The 22,961-nt window shown below is 42.8% G+C and overlaps 1 protein-coding gene across 1 annotated transcript in view; it reads right to left on the reverse strand.

The window, feature by feature from the left end:
• Positions 1-6,805, reverse strand: part of DUSP14 (dual specificity phosphatase 14) — a 37,373-nt gene extending 30,568 nt beyond the window's left edge. Inside the window, exon 1 of the mRNA XM_044005516.1 lies at positions 6,615-6,805. The gene's annotated coding sequence lies outside the window, so the exon portion shown is untranslated. The remainder of the gene's footprint in view (positions 1-6,614) is intronic.
• Between the last annotated feature and the right edge of the window lie 16,156 nt (positions 6,806-22,961).

Consider the following 22,961-nt stretch of genomic DNA (forward strand, 5'->3'; position numbering starts at 1 on the left):
CATTTGCCTCACCAAAACAAACAAACAAAAAGATATAAGATAGTAAAGAGAGAGAAAGATTCAGAACAGATTTCTTATAGCATGGAAATCCTAGTCTTCCTAAACTCCCACCTGAAGTCCTGCCACCAAACTGATGTCTTGAACCTCTGTGCCAGCTTCCGTTTCCTACTCTGTATTCTCCTTCCAGAAGTGGGAGGCTCCTCAAGTTGATTGGCTGGTAAGTTTGATAGATAGTACCCAAGTGCAAACGTCACTTCCTGACACCAAGGAAAGCCACATGGCTTGCCCTCAGACACCTTCTCCTCATGGCAGAGCTTTCCTACAGTAACTCTCCAGCAGGTGGCGTCATTCCAATTGTTACACCTTTCCACTTTTCTGGTTCTCTCCCTGTGTTCACTCACAGTACTGCAATAAAACTGGGAAACTAAGTCACTAAGTCTTGTCATCCTTTTGGTATGACTCACGATCAATTTGACCCTAAATGCATCCCACATCAAACTGAACTCAGATCTTCCTGACTCGAGACACAGCACTCTACCCACTGTACCACCACAGCAATGGTGATATCTAGCAATTCCACTTCCTACTTCTGCTCCACTGACCTGCCCACCAAAAGTAATACTATATTACAATCTAGTATTAAAGGAAAGTCATAAGGAAGCCATTCATTCCTGTAGAAAATACATTGAGGTTCTATATATTGTGGTTCCTTAGGAATTAGAAAACTAGCCAGCCAGTCACTGAGTTAATTAAGCAATGCCTATGTGCCAGGCACTGTGCTAAGCCATAGTCTCTGCCAGCTCCAGAGAGCCAAGGGAATAGGCATCTTTACACAAGCATGTGAGTATCGAGCCCTCAGGAGGTTAATTTAACAAAGATGTTACTGGGTAATTATAAACATCACAGACTGAAGCCCAGGACCTTCTGTCTATCTGGACATGAGGTCCAAATACAAAGAATGTCATTTGCTCAAGGTAGGCATATCTCAGTAGGCCAAACCAAACCATTAAGTATTTTACTGAAAACCTTAATTGTGACTTCAAAATATTTCAAGGTGCAACAAACTCTTTATCTGTCCTACTTTCCCTATTCATACACCTCTATTCTATCCAGCTTAGTGGCAGGACATTTGACTACACAAGAAGAGATCCCTGTTTGAAATCTGTGTCCCCCATTCAACATTTTAAGAGGCAGCATGTGTAAAGTACTGGACTTGGAATAAGGAAGACTGGGTTCAAATCCTACCTCATTTACTTACAAGCTCTGGGACCTTAGGCATGATAACTACCAATTTACTGAGAACAGACTGATCCCCATCCACTCCCCCTTCCCAGGCAAATGAATTGCCTGGGGCTAACCAATCTTTGTCATTTTCGGATTCTTGAAGGACTTATGGACCATCTCCCCACCTTCCCCCCTTCCCAAGCAACTTATCCCCACCCCAGGTTTCCCCCTCTTTACTCCCTGGACTTTATTATGTAAAAGAGTCCATCTACATTAAGTAGTTTCTATATAGAGTTAAGTAGCATCTATACTTAACTCAGGATCAGCTCTATTGTGTCTTTTGACAAAGGTTCATTTACATTAAGTAGTTAGTAGTTCCTGTACCTGACTCTGGAGCAGGTTTTTTTTTTTGGTTTTGGTTCTCTTTTGTTCTGTTACCCCATAAAAACCCTGTCCTAGGTTCCAATCTTTGGGTATTCCTAGCTTTGGCTTTGTGATACCTTTGTGTTTCCTTAATTTACACATGTGATAAAATAAGGGGATTTGTCAGATACTCAAAGGCCCACCTGGAGATTACTCTAAACTGATTGAATTAAGTGAGTGATTGACTACTGATTAGCATACTTCAAGTTAACTAGATTGTAAGCATATCAGGCTAGCCCTTAAGAAGGTATTGTTCTCAGAAGCTTAATTTTGAACTTAACTCAAGACCACCTTCAAGTCCAGTGAACCAATGAATTTGGATGACACTAGCCAATCAGCTTTGAAGCAGTGTGTAAGGACCTCCTATGCTCTGGATCTATTAAAAAAAAAAAAGCTTCCACACTCAGTTTGGGGGAGTTCATGGTTGAAGCAGACTCATGGCAAAGGGGAGTTCATGGTTGAAGCAAACTCTAGGCTAGATAAGCCTTTTCTTAACTTTCTAAACTCCACCTGAATAACTGTATGCTTTAATAAATGTTTAATGCCCAAAGACTGATGCTAAAGCTTCTAATTTAAGGCGACCACACATTTAGATCTTTTTTTTTGGGGGGGGGGGGCAATTGAGGTTAAGTGACTTGCCCAAGGTCACACAGCTTAGTAAGTGCTAAGTGTCTGAGGCCAGATTTGAACTCAGGTCCTCCTGACTCCAGGGCCAGTGTTCTATCCACTGAGCCACCTAGCTGCCCCCACACATTTAGATTTTAAACATCACACAGGTTAACAGGCAAGACACTTAACCTCACTAATCTTCAAAAATTTCTCATCTGGAAAATGAAGGGATTGAACTCAGTTATTTTCATGGTTTCTTCCAGTCCTAAGTCTGATCCTATAAACAGGCTGACAAATGGAGATATTAGTCATGTTTCAAATAAATGCACTGTGGAGGGGGAAAAGCCATCTCTATAAGATAAGAGTTTGGTATCCAAGATACAGAGACAGCAGAAGAAAAAAAAACAACAAAGATCTCAAGCCATTCTCAAACAGATAAGTGGTCAAAGTATATGAAAAAAAGTTTTCAAAGGAAGAACTGCAAACTTAACTACCAAAGAATACTACCAATCACTAATATTAAAAAAGGAAAGCAAAGTCAAATGACCCTGAGGTTTCACCTCATACCCAGCTAACTGACAAAGATGACAAGAGACTAGACTGGGTCAATGTTGGTGTGGCAGTGGAAAAGAGGTACATTATTGGTGGAACAGTGAATTGCTTCGGCCGTCCTGGAAAGCAATTTGGAATGAAGCAAATAAAGTGGCTAAAATATGGGTGCACTTTGTCTCAGATGGGCATTCCATTGCCAGACATTTGATCCAAAGAAATCACTGATTTAAAAAAAGGTTCTACATCCACCAAAATATTTTTATAGTAGCACCCTTTGCAAAAGTAGTAGGTCGAGCTACTATATTTTCAGTTGCTTTTAATTTATTGATTATAATGTTGAGATATGCAGTTAAATGAATACAAGGTAAATGCTAAATTCCATTCTGTATTACTCTTTAGTTTAGTCTTTCAAAGTTCTATCTTCCCATTCCACAATGAAGTACGGTTTCTCAATAGCTATGTCAACAATTTGAAAGCTCTGGTAGATCCTCCCAGATTCATTCAGTATGGTTCTGTTTGCCTTAGAAATGGTCTAAGGCTGTGTACACAGGGGCTCATCATCAGATGACTACCAAGAGATAAATTTTTTGGATCCAGAAACAATGAAGATATAGTTGGACTGCAGTATCAATGGGGATGGAATTTGATTTTTTGAAATATTACTCTGCCTGAGGAGAAATTCCGATTATAAAGCCCACCTCAGGAATTAAGCATTCCAAACTATAACACATTAATAATATAAAGAATACTGAGCCACTTTAAAATTCTTTTGGCCTTAATTGTCTTTTTGTTCACTCATTTTCTGAAAGAGTTAATTCACATTTTGACTGTAGTTAATAGTCTCTTACTTTTAACTCCTCATTTATTTCTAAGTAACCTTCCTTCCCCTTCTAAGTAACCTCTTTCCCCTTCTCCACAACAGACAAAAGTGAGTGACTAAGCCAGAAGCTATGCAACAAAGAATGGGAAAGCTTTCATTTGTAGTTGATAGTGAGCCTGGAAGGCCACGGGGATTACATTCACTAGAAAGAGCGTAACTGCCCTATGTGCTTGTGTCCCAAACATCAAGATCTTCTGTTCAGGGAAACTTTATAAGCATCATATTTAAAACAATGGCTTTATTACTTGCCCTATTCAAAAGCTTCACAAAGTTTGTTATCTGTGAACAATACCAATTTTAAAATAATTAATCCCAGTTAAACATCCTCTTCTGCTTAAAATCAAAAATGTAGGCAGTAATCATTAAAATAAAGATACCTTAAACCTTACCTTTATAAATGCCTGATTAATCTGGATTTTTCTAAAAAGAGGGTTTTAACTGTAGGCATTATGAGCCCATAGCTGCATTTTAGAATATTCTGTAATGTAATTGTGCAATATGCAGACATGAATGATAAATTCTCTTAAAAGGCACTTAAGTAGAGAAACTTTTATTATTGATCCTAAATACCCAACACTGATGTTCAAAAGTCTCAGAATGAGGAAAATGTTCTTTGCCAAAAATATTAAAGAACCTCAGGCACATAGCATCACAAGATGAGTCAGTGCTCCAGGAAGGACTAGAGTCCATGTATCAGGCAGGACTCCTGGTGTGGAGAGGTCAGGATAACCACTAAGCAGCACTGTCCCCACATCAATCACCTCTTCCATCACTGCAACTGCTTCTAGATCATTAATTCTCAAGTACTTTAAACAGTAAGGAAGAGCATAACCATCTGCTATGGGGGCACTCCAACTGAAGGGATTCATGTGATCAAAGATCAAAATAGCAACCAAAGGCAAAGCAGAAGCTCCAAGGCAGGAAATTTACAAAGCATTGTTTAATAATCCAGCCTAAAAACCATTTTAGACAGAGGGAACCAGGGAGTCGGTGCCTTCCCCCATTTCACAGATAAAGAAATACTTTTAGAGTGGCCAAATAGCCTGTCCCTATAACTGAACTCTGGCAAAGGCAAGACCCAGGACCCAAAGAATCTGCATCTTAGTCCAGCCCCAGGGCTCTTTGCCTTTTCAGTAGATGTATAATCAATCTCAGGATGGATATTCTAGTATTTTATGACTTCCGGAAAACTTCTAATTAAAAACTGCAGGAAACTTATGGGTCAAATCTGCTGGTTTCTCTTCCTATATGGAGTTATAACTCACCTTATTATCTCAGGCAAAAAAATAAAACAAAAGCAGTCTCTTGGCCTCAATTTCCACACCTGTAAAATGGAAGTAATGTTCTCCACCTATCCGTAGTATATGGCTACTGTCAAAACTAATGAATTAATATTCAGAAAGTGTCTCAAGGTCCCTGGATTACAAGTACTGATCATTATTGTACCTACACAATAAAACTGCTTTTGTAAAGTACTCTCTTTGTCATTTGGTTGCTCAGTTACCCATAAAACCATAGCACCTTTAAGTGGCAACACTGGTAACATTAACTTAAGCAAAATAGTTATATTATTAGTACAAACCCCTACCCCACAAAAACAAACTCACCCACAACTGTAGTAACAACAGGAGTTTGGAGCTCAGAAAAGGAGTAAATAGACGGAAATAATAGGGAATTGATACTATACGTAGTGATTTAAAAACACAAATAGTCAAACTTAACACTGACGACATGAAATTCAAATTGTTTCCCGAGATATCCAAACATACAAATCTTGAATACGTAAGCAGCTGCAACCCACTTAGAAGTGTTGGGTGATGAAGGGTAAGCTGGCAGGGGGAAAAAAAAAGGAAACCAAGAACGGGAGATAAGAGGGAAAGATAGGGCCAAAAAAGCAGCAGGGGAGAAGCAAAGAGCAGGGAGGAGGTACGGAGAAAGGAGGTCCAAAGGGAAAGGAAGAGAGATGAAAAAGTCAAGTCAGGGCAAAGGTGGGAAGGAAAGGATGGATTGGACAACGGGGGAGGAAGGGGGATGCCGCACTTTAAGGAGGATGACAAGATGAGGAGATCATCGGGTGGAGAGGAAGAGAGCAAAGGAGGACTGACTGGGGTGATATTTGGAAAAAAAGAAAACGGGGAGGGGTGACAAGAGTTGAAAGAAAAAGGAGGCGGAAGAAAGGGCCGAAGAGTTGAAGGAGTGACAAGGAGTGAGAAGAGGGTTGACAAGAAATAGGGGGGAAAAAAGGGAAGAGAAAGGTAACAAGAGTAAGAAAAAAGCAAAGACAAGGGGGTGAGCGGGAGTGGAAGGGGAGAAACTGGGGAAAAGGAGTGAATAGCAAAGGAAGAGGTGGCGAAGGAGGGAAACGATGGAGCAGAGAGGGAGCGACAAGCGACGAGAGGAAAAGAAGGGAGTAAGAGTGAGGAGGGGAGAGGAAAAGGAGAGGGGAATGGAAAGGAGGGGTGTCCAAAAAGTGAGAAAGCAGACAGCGCAACAAGAGAGCTACAAGGAGGAGGGGTAAGAAAACAGACGGGGGCGAGGAGGGATGAGGAGAGGGATTGGGGGGGGGGGGGTGGAAGAGACGGAGGCGTCAAGGGAGATGGGGCAGGGAAGGGAAAAGAATGGACAAGGGGGTGAAGAGGAGGTGATACAAAAAGTGGGCGCTCCGGGCTCTGGGGATGGAGTAGACCGAACCTGGGGGGCGCAGGAACCCCGGCCCCTGCCTGCCCACGAACACCCCGGACGGGCCTGCACGCCGCTCGCTCCAACTCGCGCCGCGGTCCCACGCGGGCAGCGGGTTTCCCGGACGCCGGGGTCGGTGATGGCCTGTGGCCCGCGGGCCCGAGGCAGCCCCGGGAAGCAGCCCCGCGGGACGGAGAGGAGCTGCGAGCTGACCTGCCCGGCTTCTGCCTCCTGAGCGCTTTCTTACCAGCTCAGCGCTCGCCTGGCTGTGCTCCTCCGCTTGGTTCCACTGGGCTGGGCTGGATGTACGGTCCGTCCCGTCCGCTTCGCTGCGCGGCTCTGCGCCCCACTGCCTGCGCTCCGCGTCCGTCCGTCCTCCTGCGCGGCTTCTAGCGTCTGCGGGCTGGAGCCGCCGCGCGCCCCTCCTTCTCTCCTCCGCCCGCGCCCGGGGCGGGCCGCGCGCACGCTCCTTACGCCGGCCGCCAGGTCCCGGGGGTGGGGGAGAAGGGCAGAGGAGGGGAGCACGCGCAAAACACGGGGTGGCTGCGCGTGCGCGCGCCTCCCCCACTTACCAGCGGCTCCCCTTCTCCCCTACCCTAGACGTGCAGAGGGAGGGAAAGGAGGGGCTAGAGTGAGCCCGAGAATTGGCGGACAGAAACGGGGGAAGGTGAGGGAGAGAGACAGACTGAAGTACAGAGGCAAATAGAAAGGCAAGACAGAGAGACCCCTCCCCATCAACTAATTCCAAGCCCCGTTCTGGACTCCCAGCGAACACACACGCCCTGCCACAAACCTCACCATACCAAGATTTTTACTTGTATACTTGAAACATCCCTCAGAGTCTCTTAAAAGCTGTAAAGATGAGAGGAAAATTGCAAAGTAAACACAGTGGTTCTAGATCTGATTAGTTGGTTTTATTTTGTTTCATTTTGGTTTTTTTGTTTGGTGGGGGTTCGGGGTCGGGGGGGGGGGGAGAGAAATGTTTGGAGCCTCACTAGAGAATCATAAAATTATAAGGTAGAGAAGTGGAAGGGACATCAGAAGCCATCTAGTCCAAACCCCTCTTTTTACAAAGCGCAGAGAAATCAAATGACTTAGCATCAATGGCAGAATTTGAACACAGGCCCTCTGACTTCACAGCCAGAGAAAGAGGAAAATCGGAAAGGAAATAAAGTAGTTGCGGTCCTTGTTATTCAATTTGCCCCTGACTCACAAGGGAGGCTAATGCCTACTTGTCTTGACCAGTCTCTAGGGAAGGCAGGGGAGATACCGGCAGCAGCCCAAGTCTGGAATAGAGAATCAGCAAGGCAGAATAGACCTCTTTTTTTTTTCTTTCTGACTCCCAGAGGAATTTTATATGGGTAGGTATTCCAGAGAAAAGTTCGATGGGGTCGGGACTAATTATAGGAGGTTGCCTAGTACCCGAAATTCAAGGTTACCTCCACCGACTTCAGCTCAGTAGCACAGAACTTCAGATCCTCATCCGAGTTTCAATAACCACTTCAGACACACATCCTAGTTTTAAACTAGGGGGATAATGTGTGATCGAAGCATTTTTGAGAGCTTTATGTGTGCCAAGCACTGTGCTAAGCTGTGAGAAATGCAAAAGAGGGTCCCAAACCCTTCTCCAAGGCAAAAGAAATGCAAGAGAGAGAGTCCTTGCTCTCAAGGAGCTCTCAAATAGGGGTATATAGTACATCAGTAGTAAAAGTCAAGGGATGGGGCAGCTAGGTGACGTAGTGGAGTTAGGAGGACCTGAGTTCAAATGTGACCTCAGACATTTGCCACTCTTTGTGTGACCCTGGGCAAGTCACAACCCCAATTGCCTCACCAAAAAAAAAAAAGTCAAGGGATAGTAGAATGTCAGAGCTGGAGAACAACTCCAATATCATTTATCCCAAACCTTCCAGTTCTCAAAGAAGGAAACTGGACTTATGTCACTTTGGGCTCTCAAGTTTTTCCACCTGTATTTGTTTATTTCAAAGGAGAAGATATGTGGAGGATTCTTCACCTCCAGCTCACACCCTCCTTATCACATACATACACACACACACACCCCTACCCACTACCACCACCATGACCTCTGTGGCATGGGGAAGGCTAAGATGAAGGAAAGGGAAGAGAAGGGATGGACTTCCCTAAGACTCCTCAGTGACTCAGCCACTTGGAGTCCTGACTCCATGCCCAGTGTGTTTTACTCACCAGACCAAACTCCTCACCGTTGTAAATCACCAGCATAAGAAATGCTGAACAGTGGGACTGAGATGAAGGGAACCAGAAAGACACACATCATTTATTGATTTCCTTGCATTCATAGCTTCATCGATGTCCTTTCTCATTTTCTTCTGCCGGTTAAGACTTCTGGATACCAGCATCTTTAAGAGTTCATTTCTGAAAGCTGTGCATACCCTTTGACCCAGCAATTCCACTTTTAGGTCTTTTTCCCAAAGAAATCATGGAAGGGGGAAAGGGACCCACATGTACAAAAATATTTATAGCTGCTCTTTACGTGGTAGCGAGGAATTGGAAGTTGAGGGGGTGCCCATCAATTGGGGAATGGCTAGACAAGTTGTGGTATATGAATACAATGGAATACTATTGTGCTGTAAGAAATGATGAGCAGGAGGAGTTCAGAGAAACCTGGAGGGTCTTACGTGAGCTGATGATGAGTGAGATGAGCAGAACCAGAAGAACATTGTACACAGTATCATCAACATTGAGTGTTGACCTACTGTGATGGACTATATTCTTCTCACCAATGCAATGGTACAGAAGAGTTCCAGGGAACTCGTGATAGAAAAGGATCTCCAAATCCAAGGGAAAAAAAAAGAACTGTGGAGTATAGATGCTGATTGAATCATATTATTTCTTTTGTTTTGGGTGCTGTTGTTTTTTTTTTCTATTTTGAGGTTTTGCATTACTACTCTGATTTTTTCTCTTGTAACAGGATTAATGCAGAAATAGGATTAATGTTATTATGTGTATATATATGTGTGTATATATCTATATCTATATATCTATATCTATATAGATATATAGATAGATATAACCTATATCAGATTACCTGCTGTCTAGGGGAGGGGGGAGGGAGGGGAGGGAGGGAGAAAAATCTGAAATTGTAAAGCTTGTATAAACAAAAGTTGAGAACTATCTTTACATGTAATGGAAAAAATAAAATACCTTATATGTAAAAAATAAAAAAAGAGTTCATTTCTGGGGGCAGCTAGGTGGCTCAGTGGATAAAGCACTGGCCCTGGATTCAGGAGTACCTGAGTTCAAATTTGGCCTCAGACACTTGACACTTACTAGCTGTGTGACCCTGGGCAAGTCACTTAACCCTCATTGCCCTGCAAAAAAAAAAAAAGAAAGAAAAGAAAACAGTTCATTTCCCCCACAAAAAGAGGATTCCAAAAATGCCTAAGGGATTTTAAAAGGGCTAGCAGGAAGAGTTCGTTTATTTAGCTGGGGGGGGGGGTGTCAGAATCATTTGAAATAGGGCACTGCTCAACTCACTGTGAGTTTAAAAACTCATGGTGGGAGGGGGCAGCTAGGTGTCGAAGTGGATAAAGCACCAGCCTTGGATTCATGAGTACCTGAGTTCAAATCCGGCCTCTGACATTTACTAGCTGTGTGACCCTGGGCAAGTCACTTACCCCTCATTGCCCTGCAAAATAAATAAATAAATAAATATGTGCAGAAAAACTCACGGTAAAAATGTGTTTAAGGTCTCAGATCCTGTCAGGGCTCTCTGTCCTAGGAGGAGGAAAGCCCAAGTTGCATCCCTTCAGGAATCCCCCAAGCATGTTAATGCTATTGTCAGTGTATTAGGAAAGGGGGTGTTAGCAGGGGATATGCTGGGTACAGGGTAATGCAGCACCTCCCAGTACCAAGGAGCTCCAGCTTATCAATTCATTTACAGATTTTTCACTTGCAAAAACCAAAACAGCAGAATCACTAATAGCTAGGTGATGTGCAATTTCATTCCCTTGGTTCTTACTCCTTCCTTCCTTAAGCTGATTCTATGACTCAGCAGCACAGATGGATACATCCCCTGGTCAGAACCAAATATGTTGCACAAGAGGGAAAAAAAATTAAAGCATTCTGGCTGAAGACAAGGACCTGGGCACTTCCTAAAACAAGAGGGCTGAGACTACAGTGAAAGCTCACATTTCAAACAGTGTTGGGGAAGAGGGGGGAAAGAACAAGCATTTTAAAGTACCTACTAAGTACCAGATTTGTAGGCATGCAGCATGTGGATAAAAAGCCATCTTGTGTGTATTTCAATTTATAAGACAGGGGGACAGGTCACAGTCTGCTCTATCTGCTGTTTCTTTTTCTGTGCCCATGTATGTCTTTCTGGGAATGGATTTCTTTGACCCAACAGGCAATAAATAAGTAGTACTTTGAGATCCGGGCAGTTTCTGTGCAGGGAAAAAAACAAAACAAAACAACCAAAACCCTAATCTGATTAATCTCAATAAGTAGAGGGTGGGAGCCTTTGTTCTGCTTGCCTTTTGATGTCTTCAGTGCCAAAAATATTCTCCTGAATACTTTAGGGATGACTGTCCATAGGACAAATCATGCATTTATAGGTCCAGACAAAGAAGAGTTGTGTCCTTCCCTTGTATTGCTACCTTTTCTAACACACTGACAATAACATAGACACACCTGGCTGATTCACAGGAGGGATGTCACTTGGGCTTTGTGCCTCCTTAAAACAAAGCTTGCCTATATCGGCCTCATTTCAGCATTCCCCCAAAATATTTCTGGAGGCTTGAAACCGCACATCCCCACAAGCCTCATCTCAGCTGGACATTCTGATCCCCTCTTTTTTTTTTTTTTAAATGCCTGAAAAGGAGTCATGTTATCAGTTACTGAGCTCTTCTTGATATCTGGTTCCTTTCCTGAAAAGCAGGTTTTAATAGGAAGAGTGGACAGTAAACAGCTGAGGAAAGAGAGAGAAAGAGAGAGAGAGAGAGAGAGAGAGAGAGAGAGAGAGAGAGAGAGAGAGAGAGAGAGAGAGAGAGAGAGAAAACTGCCCAAGGAAAGGTTGCTATGAGCTTGGAGGTTGGAGTCACTGAAGGCAAACTTCATCTGTCATAATTTTCTTAATAACAATAATTATAATAATAAGAGCTACAATACTTTAAGGTTTGCAAAAGACTTTACAAATAGTATCTCATTTGATCTTCACAATAATCTTGGAAGGTAGGTGCTATTATTATCCCCATTTTATGAGTAAGGAAACTGGAGCAGACAGAGGTGACGTGACTTGCCCAGTGTCACATAGATAGTAAGTATCTGAGGTTGAATATGAACTCAGATCATCTTGATTCTAGATCCAGTTCAGCAAGTCCCCTGTTTGTCGCTGGAATTAATTTAATTGCTTTTAAATGCAGACGTTAAGCCACTCACATAGAATTTACTTAGCCTAAGGATTTGCCCAGAAAATTATTAGAACTAAAAGAAACCCTTTTAGATACTGGGTGGATCCTCTAAAGAGCTGCAGAAAAATGGGCCAAAAAACCCACATAGAACTAGCAGGCATGAATCGGTGGCCATCTGAGGGATTAAGGGATAGGGAAACTGCCCACACCAAAGAGATTATGGATCCAAGGAAATACTGCAAAGCACTTTACAATTCTTAAGATAGGTATTGTATGGGAAGACACCAGGACCCTATATTTAAAGATAGAAAGGCAGAAGTAGAGGTCATCTGGTTCAACCCTCTCATTTTACAGAGGAAAGTAAGACCCAGAGAGGTTAAGTGGTTTCCCTAAAATTAGAAGGATGGTAAGAAGCAAAGGTAGAATTCAAACCCAGGTCCCCTGACTCCAAATCCTGGGTCTTTTCCACCACACTACACAGTCTCTTCTGTACCTTGAAACCTTGTGCCCTTGTTCAAACCCTGAAGTCCTGAGGCAGAGTTGACTTGGCTAAGAGTGAGTACCTCAAACTTTCCCTATTCCTAGATAATCAGTCTAACCCCAGAACTCCACCAACCACTCCTGCCTTGACCTTCCAGTAGGACCAGGGACTGGGCATCTGCTCTGCTGCCCTTCCAATTCCACACTCGCTGGCACTCTTAAGAACAAAGACTCTTTCATGAGCCTCCGCTCTGCGGGAGATAATCTCCTGTTTTTCACCTCTTTCTAAGGAATTGATCATCAAACCTATATTACCTAGAGCACCAGCCCTGGAGTCGGGAGGACCTGAGTTCAAATCCAGCCTCAGACACTTATTAGCTGCGAGATGCTGGGCAAGTCACTTAACCCAAATTGCCTCTCCCTCACCAAAAAAAACAAACAACAAACCCTATCTTACCTTCACTGTATTATAAAGGATCTGACCATCTGCTGTCTTATGACTGTTCTCAAAATCATGAGTTGTGTGGCTGCCTGGTGCAAAGAGCTCTTCCCTGAAGAGCACTCCCTATTCTTTCATTTCCATCCATGAGAGCCCCAGCCCTCTGGTCTCCCAGTCTCACTCTTTTCATTCCTTGTATTTATGTCTTCAGCACCTGACACAATACCTGGCACATAGTAGATACCAAATAGATAGATGATAGATAATAGATAGATAGATAGATGGATGGATGGATAGATAGATAGATAGATAGATAGATAGATAGATAGATAGATAGATAGATAGATAGAGCAAGCATTTATGAACGACTTACTTCCTGTCAGGTGCAATGCTAAGTGCTGAAGATACAAAATACAAGCAAGCAAAGCAATCCCAGCCCTCATAAAGCTTATATTATAATGGGAGAAGACACCTTAGAGGGATGCTGGAAAGGGAGAGAATACTCCCTTGGAAGAATTATGGGGAGACCAAAAAAGTGGCATGGAAGCCTGGGCCCCTGCTGGAGGCTTGCCTATTAGAGCTGGGGGAATGCTGGGGAGTGAAAAAGAATACTTGTTGATTGGTTTCCTTTCCTTACTTTGTGTCTTCTGGAACCTTGTTCTATTGTTAACAAGTTGCCCTGATTTGACCTTTGCCTTCACCAAGGAAATTACTGTGTTAATATTTTGTATATACTTTTATGTGAATACGTTGTTTCCCCTCAAATAGAATATAAGATCTTCAAGAGTGGGACTGTTGTGGTTTGTTTTGGATCGCCAGGGAGGACTTAACCCATTATCAGGCTCCTTGAATTAAAGTAAATTGAAATTAAGATATGGCATCTATCTGAGATGATGGAAACTGTGACATTCACACACAAATGGACATGTGTCTGTTCTAGGTGCCTTTTAGATCTTATTGACCCTCAAAGAGACACCTTAACCAAAGACATAAAAGAAAACATCACAAACTCATACTTGTATTGCCTGAGGCTCTAAGAGAGTATGACTTGTCCAAGGTCACACAGGCAGTGTAGGTAGAGGTGGGATTGGAATGTAGGGCACCCTGAGTCCAAGGCCAGCTTGGATGTTGACTGAATCATGCTCCCTCTCCCAGTAACTGCTCAATGTTTGTTAAATTGTGGAGGTGGGGGCAGGGAGAAGCCTCACAGTTAAGCCTTGATGTGAAAGGATGAAGGCTGGTTTGGGCTATAATTGCTATAGCATATTTATGAATGATCAGGGAGGAATTTATCAAGGTGAGACTAGTAAGTAATATCAATGGTTCCCAGTTTCTATAAGGAATGACCCTTCAATTAGAAACTTGTACAAAGAGGATGAATTCAATTCAATTTAATTAATCAGTATGCTGCAGTGCAAAGACTATAAACAACATAACTATAAGTTAAATTTTTAAAGTGTAGCCCAAGGCTCATTGAGGTTAATTGACTTACTTGTTTATGGTCACAAAGCTAGTAATGATGCAGGCAAGTATGAAGCCAAGTGTTCCTAAATCCAAGTTCAGAAATCTATCCCCTGAAATTTCATATTTCTCTATGTTAGGATGTTAAAAAAAAAATTAAGTGCATAGGAAGAAGTTGGAGCTTCAAGGAGGGAGATGTAAAGAGAGAGACAGTCAAAAAGAAGGTGAGGGTCCACATGTAGGTGGAAGGATCATGGAAGGGATCATGAAGAAGGTAGCACCCGAACTGGGTATTGAAGGAGGAGAAATATATCAATAGATAGATATGGTATTTTAAAAAATTCTCTGTTGGCCAGTCAGCTATTTCTTTCTTTCTTTCTTTTTCTGGTGAGGCAATTGGAGTTAAGTGACTTGCCCAGGGTCACACAGGTAGTAAGTGTCAAGTGTCTGAGGTCAGATTTGAACTCAGGTCCTCCCGAACCCAGGGCCAGTGCTACATCCACTGCATCACCTAGCTGCCCCTATTTCTTTCTTTAAAGCCTTCATTGATGTGGGATGCAATTAGGGTCAAATTGATCGTGAGTTGTCCCAAAAGAATTACAAGACTCAGTGACTCAGTTTCCCAAGTTTTATTGCAATACTGTGATTGAACACAGGGAGAGAATCAGAAGAGTGGAAAGGTATCTATCCCTTGAACAGGGAAAGAAAAGATACTTATATTTATAGTATGGATATATTGATTATCAGTTTCAATATAATAATCTCTACCTTAGGGAGGTACAGGGGAGGGTTTATCCTAATTTGGAATTCCTGGGGGCTTAAGCCAAGCCCCAAGGCAGGTACCTTTTTCCATGAAAGGTGTGTTTTGGGGGACAAATTTGGCCTTTTCTGTGCATGTCACTTTTTGATTCCCATGTTCAGTTTTCAAAATATCTTCATTTATCAGTTTGAATTTCTATAACCTGTCAGTGTAAGGTCTCTCTGACCTGCCTCTTTATGTTCTTGTTATGGGTGCTGATTTATGTGGGTAGCAAGAACCCAGGCCCTGACTTGTTTCCCAAGTTTTTAAGTTATCCATTAACTGGGGTCTGAATCCCTCTTAAAGCTCAGATCTAAATTAGAGCGTGGGTCTTATTAACCCCTTTTTTTTTGCCTCCTACATCATTCATTAGGCTCTATGTGTCAGGAAATGTGCTAAAATCTTGGACTACAAGAATAATAAGACAATCCCTATTGGAAGACACTGTGGAGTTTATAATACAATGGGGGAAGACAGCACATAAATGGGAGCTGGAAGGGTAGGAGGTCCAATGAGCACTGGTTCCAAGCAAGGGGTGAGGGAAATGGGAACGATGGCCTGAGTTCAGGAGTAAAAAAATTAATATATGTTTTAGCATAACATGTTTCCCAGCAAACACCTAAAGTTCCCCACAGAGTGTATTCCCCTGAAAAGAGCTACTTTAAGCAAAACCTCAGCCACCTCTTTCTAAGAACTGTGGGTTGTTGTTTTTTCATTTTTAAATGGCCAATATTGAAAGAGCGATGAAGAACATTTAAAGAGACCCAAGCTGGTGAACTGCTGTGCATCTTTGTTTCGTTTAACCACTGCCAAAGAGAAACAACATTGTCTGAATGAGTGGATAGTATGATGAACAGAGTCCAGGAACCTTTCTAGTCTGGCTATTTTTGCTGACTTATGTAGTGTGGAGCAAGTTACATCATCCACTCCCAGCTTTGGAATCTAAATAGGAAGCAGAGCTGGGAGTGGAGGGAGTATGCTGAAAGTCAGTGGGATGACCAGAAAAAAACAGCAACAATAGGACCTGATCCCTGCCTTCAAAATGTTTTCATTCTAAGGAGAATTGATTCAGTTTGTAAGGAACATTGAGTGGTGGTTTTTATAAAAGGTAAGGAGCATGAAGAAATACAACTGAACAACAAGGGGCAAGTAATTGAGACAACAAAGTATAAGGGTCTGCTCCCTTTCAATTTAGCCTCATTTGCCTGAAGGACTTTAAAAGCCAAACAGAGGATTTTATATTTGATCCTGGAGGTGATAGGGAGCCATTATAGTTTATTGAGTAGCAGAGTGACCTGCTCTTTAGGAAGATCACTTTGGCAACTGAGTGGACCTGAGTGGAGAGAGACTTGAAGTAGGGAGACCCATCAGAAGGCTATGGCAATAGTCCAGGTGTGAGGTGATAAGGACCTGTATTAGGACGGTGGCAGTGTTAAAGGAGAGAAGGGGACACATGAGGGAAATATTACAAAGCTTTAATGGTCCTTGGCAACAGCTTGGATGTGGTCGGGGTAAGAGAGAACCTAGATTTCAAATGAGAGTGATAGAGAAGTTGGTGGTGCAGTAACAGGGAATTTTGGAAGGGAGAGGCTTTGGGAGGAAAGATAATGAATTTCATTTTGGACATATTGAGTTTAAAATGTTTATAGGATATCCAGTTCAAGATAGCTAATAAGCAATTCAAGATGTGAGACTGGAAGTCAGCAGAGAGGTTAGGGCTGGATAAGTACATTTGAGAATTATATATACATATATATATATATATTGTTAAGGGCTAAAATTCTAGCTAGTCTGTCTAAAATATCTAATGAGTGGTCGCCAATAAATTATAAGCTTTAGCAAGAGTTAGACTTTTAAGCATTTATTAAGGAGAATAAGAATTTGGTAAAGAGAGAAGAAAGGCCTAGATTCCTCTATCTATTAAAGGGAGAGCACATTTCTAGCTCCGCTCTCCACCAGAGTCCAAAGGAAAGAGCATGAGAGCGAGCGTCAGTCTCTTCCTTCCTCCCCCCACTAGCCCGCATCACTTCCTGACGCCAAAGAAAAGACTCCTGGTCTTGCCCTCAAAGACCTTCGCTTCATGGGCAGAACTCTTCTACAGTAAGTCTCCAGCAGGTGGTGTCATTCCAATCATTACAATATGTATATATGTGTATGTGTGTATGTATGCATGTGTATATTTGATATGGTGAATTCAGTTCATGAGTCCAATAATTGAATCCTTGGGAGCCAATATGATCACCCAGTAAAGCCGTATAAAGGGAGGAGATGGCCCATGACAGAGCCCTGTAGGACATCTAAGGTTAGTAGGCATGACCTGGATGAAGGAGACTGAGAAGGAACGGTCAGATAGGTAGGAGAACCAGGAGAGAGCAATGTCATAAAAACCTAGAAACAAGAGAGTATCAAAGGGAAGAGGGTGAGTGACAGTGTCAAAGGCTGCAGAGAGGTCAAGAAATATGAGGTGACTTTGGAGAGAATAATTTCAGTTGAATGATGAGGTTGGAAGCCAGATTGTAGAGACTTAAGAAGAGAGAAAGAGGAGAGGAAGTGGAAGCACCTATTCTAGATGGCCTTCTCAAGGAGTTTAGCCACAAAGGGCAGAAGAGATAAAAGACCGTAGCTGGCAAGGATGGAAGGATCGAATGAGGGTTCTTAGAGGATGAGGGAGACATGAACATGTTCATAGGCAGTAGGGAAATAGACAATGGACAGGGAGAGATGGAAGATAAGAGAATGGGGATAATAGAGACAATCTGCTGGAGAAGATGGGATAGAATGGGATCACTTGTACAAGTGCAGGGGTTTGCCTTGGCAAGGAGTAGGACCAACTCTGTGTGTGAGATAGGGCTGGAGGAAATAGAGGCAGCAGGTATGTGGGTGATGTGAGATGAGAAGGGGAAAAGAGAGAGCTCTCAACAAATGGGCTCCATTTTTTCTGTAAAATATAAGGCAAAGCTAAGGGGGTCAAGGAAGATCCTTGAGAAGTTTGAGGAGGGATGCAAAGGTTTGGAAGAGCTATTGTGATGAGTTAACTATACAGTCGTAAAAGGATTGCCTGGCAACAACGAAGGCCATTAAGTGATTTTCCCCACTTTTGTTCAATAGCATATGAACATTCTGCATTTGTTTTTGGTTGGCCTACTACAAAGTGGAAAAGAACTTTTTTCCATTGGCTGGGTAGGCAGACTTTGAAAGGGCCTGAATCTTAGACTTTGAAAGGGCCTGAATCAGAACCTACCAAACCAGGACAGCTAGGTGGGGCAGTGGATAAAGCACCGGCCCTTGATTCAGGAGGATCTGAGTTCAAGTCCGGCCTCAGACACCTGACACTTGCTAGCTGTGTTACCCTGGGCAAGTTACTTAACCCCCATTGCCCCCCCAAAAAATGAAAACAGAACCTACCAAACCTTTTATAACATTCCTATCTTTGGGATCTAGATGATTCCTCTCTGAGGGCTTCTAGTGAGAGAACCATATTGTATGTAGGGCAAAGGGCCCTGGGCCTAGAACCCCAAGGGGGAAGATGTAACAAGTCTGGCCCTCAGAAAGTAGGGCTAGAACTAATCATGTTATATGCAGGGTCTCATCCAGGATGAAATTGGACTCCTAAAATTGGAGGTTCTTAGAGAGATTTGCTACTCAAAACTTTAATTTTTGGTACTCCAGTTTGAAGGATCCTAGAGAAATAAGCCCCCAAAATGGGATGTAATTATATAGTCTTCTTCCATGCCCCTTTTCAGAGTCTTTCTCTCCCTAATTTAGTTACATTGAGGTTAACTTTTTAGACTTTGACTTTTTTGATTACTTGAGTGGTGTGCTGTATTATTGAATCCTGTATAAATACTAATATTAAATCTAATGGGGAGAAATGTGGAGTTTACATCAGTAGAATGCTGGTATGTAATTGAGAAATGTTCATTTTTTTTTTCTTTTTGCATTTAAACAGACCTAGATTGCTTGCCTTATTGTGAGATCACCACAGGCTAGAGTGAGGCCTCTGATGAAGGGGAAGACACAGTTCTGTAATGGCAAGAGTTGCTGAAAGAAAGGCTAATCCCAAGGATGATAGCTTGCTGAGAAGACCCAGTTCTTTGTTCCATAGGGCTTGATTCCAAGGGCTAAGAGTCTTCATGCTCCGGAGATAGGAGGACTCTAAGCCAAGACTGTGAGGGAGCAAAACAAAGAAAGTTTCTTCTGCCTAGGGCAAGGGTTCCAGATCTTTCTGAAAGAGCATAACAGTACACTAGCCATGAATTCCAGCTGAGCCAGAAGCTAGAGACAAAATCTATGGCCAAGGAGTGACTAGCAGAGCAGTATCCAAAAGACCGGCATAGCAGCATATTGTAGAAACTAGGAGACCAAAGTTAGCAGGAGCTGCATGAAGACATGAATAACTCTTGTAGTTTTTCAGCATCAAAGAAGCTGTCTGCTCCTTGACCATATCTATGTAGATGTGCCTTAGCCACATGTTTTCTATGTGTGAGCCTCGCTACTTGGGACTTCAGTGTGTCTCTGCTTTTCCAGATGATTCTGGGTTTTCCTGTAGGAGAATGCACCCATTTATGGGGAAGATGTTTTGTTGCTTCTTTTCTTACTTCGTCATTTCAGTCAATGCATTTCTTTCAGCTAATTGTGTCTTCTAGCTGATTACTAAAAAGAAAACATGTTGGTTGGAGCTAGTAAGCAACACTGTTAGAAATGCAGTACCACAGAATTCCTTGAACCTGAGGTCACCATTCTCTACAGAACCTGTCCTGAAACTTGGGGTGTGCTATATAAGTATAACAAAAGGTAATTTGAACAAAAAGAGAACTGGGGGCTTCAGGTAACACTTCATGGTGGTACTTGAACTGAATTCTGAAGGAAGATAAACATTTTTTTTGGTTTGTTCGGTTTTTTGTTTGTTTGTTTTTTCATATAAATATTTTATTATTTTCCAGTTACATTTAGAGATAATTTTCAACATTTGTTTTTATAAGATTTCTAGTTTCAAATTTTTCTCCCTCCCTTCCCCCTCCTCAAGGCAGCAAGTAATCTGATATAGGTTATATATGTACAATCACATTAAACATATTTCTGTATTAGTCATGTAATGAGAGAAGAATCAGAGCAAAAAGGAAAAACCTCAAAAAAAGAAAAACAACAACAAAAACAATAGAAATAGTATGGTTCGATCTGTATCCAGATTCAACAGTTTTGTTTTTTTTTTCTGAATTTGGAGAGCATTTTCCATCATGAATCCTTTGGAACTATCTTGGACCATTGTATTGCTGAGAAGAATCAAGTCTATCACAGTTGATCAACACGCAATGTACAATGTTCTCCTGGTTCTACTCAGAAGATAAACATTTTGAAAGGAGGAATTGCATTCCAGGGATAGGAAGCAGTTTGCGAAACTGCATAAAGACAAAAGACAAGATGTCAAATGCAGCAAATTAATGTCCAATTTGGCTAAACTGGGAGTGTATATGAGGATGTAATATGGAAATAAAGCTGGGAAAGTATGTATTAGTGAAATTGTGGAGAACCCTGAAAGCTAGGCTAAGGAGTTCATATTTTATCCTAGGGAAATAATAAGGCTTTTGAACAGTGGAGTGGCATGGTCTGACCAGTGTGTGGAGAAGATTCCTCTCACAGCTATATGAATTGATGGATTGGAGAAGGGAAGGACTAGAGGTAGAGAGAATTAGTAGGACACTATTGTAATAGTCCAGGCTTGAGGTGATAAGGGGCTGAACCAGGACTTTCTAAAGTGATTTACCTTTTCTTTGCCAACTACCTAAGGATCAAGGTATCAATGACCTAGGAATTAGCAAGATCTAAATCAAGACAGTGAGAGAACCCAAGCATTTTTGCAATAAATATTTATTTAGACTCACAGGGCCTTCTTTTGCACATTTGGATCAGACCAAGGGTGTTTGCTGTCTGTCTGCCCTGATGGGCTGATTGGGCTGTTGGGCTTCTCCAGAGAATCCCCACCCTTCTAGAAACCCCCAGGTTACACAGCTCCCATTCCCTCCTGGCATCCATCCCATGTTACCACATATGCTGGAATCCAGCAGCCTTGCCTAAGAGCTTTTTCTCTCTCTTCTAGTTTCCATGGAGACGCAACAGTTTACTTTTTCCCCAACTGTAAGCCATGGTTATTTTTGAAACACAAAACTCTGAGCCAGGTCACAGCTGGGATCTGGATGATGCAATGACGTTCATATCCACCCTTTTCTCCCACAGACTCCTTCCTTTCTGCACTCAGGGATGGGGGTGGGCGGAAGAGGGAAGCAGGCACTTCTCAGAGATTTTTCTCCCTTGTGTAATTCTTCCTCATAAAGTTAAAGCTATGCCCTATAGTACCTTCTGGTATTTGAAGCTATAAGTGTCTGAATGGGTCATAGTCATAGGGTTATAAGTCTAGAGGTTGGAAAGGCCCTGACAGGCCATAGGTTCAACCCTTTCATTTTACAGACGTGGAAACCAAGGCCCAGCGAGGTTAAATGATTGGCACAAGGTCACACGGGCTACTAAGGATCTGAGGAAGGAGTTGAACCTAGGTCTTTCTGACTCCAAGTTGCAGACTCTATTGCTATAGGAGCAAGGTTGAGTTGATGGGGTTACCTCTCAGCGGCTGGGTTTTTAGAAAATATATTTTGGCCAAACAGATCAAAAGCATAATTCTTACTCTTAGGCAGAGGTATCAGGCCTCCAGAGTTCTATCTCCAGCAAAGATGCTGACCCTGTTCTGGCTTAATCAGTCCTTTAAAGGGTCTCTTAGTTTACCCATGGATAGTGTTAGGACTATGGCCTATGATAGTAAGTCCTTGGTCTGAGTATTCAATCCTGCCCATCCCTCTTGAAGAAAGTCCAGGACAGCCACACATAGAGCCACCGTCTCCACCATCATTCACATGTAGAGAAACTTCCTTTAGCAACCTAGATTTACAATTCCCAGTCTCAGAGAGTTGCCTGGGGACGCTGAGCCCCAAGGGGAGTGCCAGAGGTGGAGCCCAGCTGTTCCTCACTGAGGCTAGCTCTCAGTTTCCTTCTCCTGGCTACATCACTTTTTCATTCATTTCCATCACTTTGTGGGGAAAGGCAACCACACTCACATTGAAAATTGTCCTTTTTAGCCAGGCAGCTCCCCAAAATTGGAAGCTAAAACAAGGTCTCACTGGTTACTGCCAGGAAACCCCAATTTGAGCAACAGTTCACATAGGTATGGGGGTTTAAGGTCTGCAGAATACTTGACTACATGCCATGTCTCTGGATCCTCATAACAGCCTGGTGACAGAAGTGCTACTAACAACCCCATTTTGCAGATGAGTTAAGTGAGGCTCAGAGAGATGACATGACTTGTCCAGACTCACACAGCTAATCTCTGAAGCTGCATTTGAACCCAGGTCTTTCCATGTTCAAGTCTATCCCACCCAGCTGCCTCTCTGACTTTAAAAATATTCTTCTTCCACACCCTCAAATCCCTTAAGCCTCCAGGCTGGGGGGCATTGGCATAGGAAGCAGGAAGGGAAGAAGGTGGACATGGACTTGCTTATTGAGTGATACAATCTTAGGAGGGGATGTTAAGTGGGGGATTTATAGGTTCCATTTAAATGCTGGCTGACACCAGGAGGGAAAATTCCAAAGAAGTCGTTGTCTGGAGCTTAATGGAAGAAAGCTGAAGCTCAGGTCTCCTGATATAACATAATAAGTGAATATAGGCTGGCAGAGTTCTTGTTGGGGGGAAGAAGGAAGGGGGGGAGAGGAAGGGAGAGGAGGAGAGGAGAGGAAGAGGAGGGGAGGGAAGGGTAGGGGAAGGGAGAGGAGGAGGAGGGGAAGGGGAGGGGAGAGGAGGAGGAGGAGGAGGAGGAGAGGAGAGGAAGAGGAGGGGAGGGAAGGGGAGGGGGAGGAGAGGAGAAGGAAGAGGAGGAGAGATGCATTAAGAGGCATCAGGAGTTGGTACTTAGCTGTCAGTTCCCTCCCTGAAGAAGGGTGTTAAGATGACAGCATTTTTAGCATCTCTGTTTGGATGAACTA

This window comes from Dromiciops gliroides, chromosome 4, assembly GCF_019393635.1.
Source record: "Dromiciops gliroides isolate mDroGli1 chromosome 4, mDroGli1.pri, whole genome shotgun sequence".
NCBI classification, from domain to species: domain Eukaryota; kingdom Metazoa; phylum Chordata; class Mammalia; order Microbiotheria; family Microbiotheriidae; genus Dromiciops; species Dromiciops gliroides.